Below are 3,089 nucleotides of genomic sequence, written 5' to 3'. Positions count from 1 at the left end.
AACACGATTTGTTTGGAAATTTAAATATTCTATTTAAAATGCTACTCCTTTAGCATAAATAAATGATGTGGCAAAAAAATATTTTCAGTGCTTTTATAGGTAAGTCCACATGAATCTCCCCCTTTGTGTCACGTAAAAAAATAAATGAATTTCAGTTCTTAAAGAACCTCAATCCAAGGCACTTCCCTTTGTGTGAGCTCTTCATACTTTATGGGCATAGTGATATGTAAGTGAAATTTTTCTCTATATGTATTTATTTATGATAAAAAATACAGCATGTATCTTTTGTATTAAGTTTTTAATGGATTTGCATGATCTTCTGTTCACAAGTCTTGGTTTCAGCTCTGTGATATTGCTGTTGTCTTTCTAGGTTAGAGTCTCATTGCTTTTGTATCTATAAAAAAGAAGGCCAGCCAACTGTTCAGGAATTTGAATTGAATAAAATGTATGTAATAATAAGACAATACTAACAGTTTCATTAAACAATTTTTTTCCAGGATCCAAGTCAGTTTACAAAGGTCAGGTGTTTTCCCAGGTATTGTATGAGGTCATCAGGGAGTACTGAATGACAGACTTCTGTTTTCTTGCATGTTATAGAGCTGGAGATCTTCAAGTGATTCTGGAAAAGCACTGCATGCACCCTTTATAGAACAGTCTACCATGTTGTGTTCATAGTTTTGCTTATTTATAAGACTTTAGATTTATAAAGTCAGAGGAGAGTAATTCTCCTCTGCAGAAACTGGTTTGAGTTTATCTTAGTGACTCTGGATCATATACACTGTGAATTGTGTAGCTGGTAATGCTTGTCACTTTCAGCTGCCAGAAAACTTGTAGCCATATTTGTGGCTGAATTTAAACTAGTATATACTATTTTATGTATCTTTATTTTTTTATGTTTTTTAATGTTTATTTTTGAGAGAGAAAGAGACAGAGCACGAGTGGGGGGAGGGGAGGAAGACACAGAATCTGAAGCAGGATCCAGGTTCTGAGCTCTGAGCTGTCAGCACAGAGCCTGATGCGGGGCTTGAACTCACAAACCGTGAGATCATGACCTGAGCTGAAGTGGGACACTCAACCCATTGAGCCACCCAGGCGCCCCAATTTTATGTATCTTTAAATAGTGCTTTTAATTTTTTTTTTTTTTGAAAGGAGGCAATGTTTTCAGAATTTAAGGCTCGGGCCTATATTGCTCTATTGTATTCTCAGTACGTAGCATGCACAGACTCGGAAGGAGAGAGAGAGAAAGGAAGAGAAACGGGGCAAGAGAAAAAAGAAAGGAAGGAAAGAAAAGAAGGAAAGAAGAAAGAGAGCTAAGAACAAAATAAGAAAGTCTTCGTGTGTGTTCCTGCTCTCAAGTCGCTGTCTGTACTGATAGCCACTGGCCACGTGTGGCTACTAAGCCCTTGAAAGGTTGTTAGTCCAACTGAGATGTTAGTGTAAGTACCTAATGTATTTTGAAGACTTAATATGAAAAAATGTATGCAAATATTTCAATAATGTCTTATTGATTATATGTTCAAAGGATAATATTTTAGATATATTGGGGGCTCAGTAGGTTAAGCGTCCAACTTCAGCTCAGGTCATGATCTCATGGCTTATGAGTTTGAGCCCCTTGGAGGGCTCTGTGCTGACAGCTCCGAGCCTGGAGCCTGCTTCAGATTCTGTGTCTCCATCTCTCGCTGCCCCTCCCCTGCTTGTGCTCTGTCTCTTTCACAAAAATAAACAATAAAAAATATATTTTAGATATATTGGGTTAAAAGATTTTATTTATTTATTTATATAAATGTTTATTAATTTTTGAGAGACAGAGAGAGAGAGAGAGATGGGGTGGGGCACACAGAGAGGGGGGACAGAGGATCCAAAGTGGATCAGCACAGAGCCTGACGCAGGGCTTAAACTCATGAAATGTGTGGCCAGGACCTGAGCTGAAATTGGCTGCTTAACCGATTGAGCCACCCAGGGGCCCAGGTTAAAAGATCTTACTAAAAATTAATTGTATCTTTTTTTTAGAAATGGTTTCTTGAACATTTAAAATTATATGTGTGACTCACATTTATGATTTGCATTGTATTTCTTTTGCACAGCATTATACTGTAATGCCACAATAAGCTGAAGTTGCCTTAACAGCTTTTCAGAGCAAATTTTCCTGTAACCTAATACTCTCTCTCTGTGTCAGCTACAGGGAAAGTCTATTTGTGACAGCCCTGAAGTTGGCAGAATCCTTCACCTCTCAATTTTTAGATCTTTTTAATGTTTTTTTTTTTAAGTTTATTTATTTTTGAGACAGAGAGAGACAGAGCATGAACGGGGGAGGGTCAGAGAGAGCGGGAGACACAGAATCGGAAGCAGGCTCCAGGCTCTGAGCCACCAGCCCAGAGCCCGACGCGGGGCTCGAACTCACAGACCGCGAGATCGTGACCTGAGCCGAAGTCGGATGCTTAACCGACTGAGCCACCCAGGCGCCCCTCAATTTTTAGATCTTTTAACCTTAATAATTATCTTCCAAATTTTCACTCAGATCCAGGCATGATATATTACCTCCAAGGATCTGGTCATGTGGTACTCACGTTTTAGGAAGAGTCGCTTCTTTCTTAGTGCACACACTAAGTAAAATACACCTCCAGTGTTTTATTTTTTTTTTTTTATTTATTTTTTTTTCAACGTTTCTTATTTATTTTTGGGACAGAGAGAGACAGAGCATGAACGGGGGAGGGGCAGAGAGAGAGGGAGACACAGAATCAGAAACAGGCTCCAGGCTCCGAGCCATCAGCCCAGAGCCTGACGCAGGGCTCGAACTCACGGACCGCGAGATCGTGACCTGGCTGAAGTCGGACGCTTAACCGACTGCGCCACCCAGGCGCCCCTCCAGTGTTTTATACTTGAAAAAAAAATAAACATGTTGAATTGTCTGTCTTCCATAAATTGAGAGTAAAGTATATAAAACTATCCTCTTTCCTAGAGAATAAATAAGCCGAGGATACTGTCTTCCATCGTATTTTTTCCTGGATCTAAAAGCTAAGTTAGTGTACTACTAGAGCGAATTTCAGGTGGGTAAATTTGTGAAACTGAACGAATATTCTTTATGAGAA

General features: G+C 39.4%; 1 long non-coding RNA gene across 1 annotated transcript; it reads right to left on the bottom strand.

The window, feature by feature from the left end:
- Positions 1-281: 281 nt before the first annotated feature.
- On the bottom strand, positions 282-2,637 carry LOC125933888 (uncharacterized). The gene is made up of 2 exons (XR_007461138.1): positions 2,568-2,637; positions 282-394 (listed from the first exon to the last, which is right to left on the bottom strand). It is a non-coding gene; the product is annotated as an uncharacterized LOC125933888 (long non-coding RNA).
- Between the last annotated feature and the right edge of the window lie 452 nt (positions 2,638-3,089).

The sequence above is a fragment of the Panthera uncia genome (assembly GCF_023721935.1).
Source record: "Panthera uncia isolate 11264 chromosome A1 unlocalized genomic scaffold, Puncia_PCG_1.0 HiC_scaffold_16, whole genome shotgun sequence".
Classification (NCBI taxonomy): domain Eukaryota; kingdom Metazoa; phylum Chordata; class Mammalia; order Carnivora; family Felidae; genus Panthera; species Panthera uncia.
The sequence above is the reverse complement of the archived record's forward strand: the minus strand, read 5'-3'. Positions and strand labels throughout refer to the sequence as shown.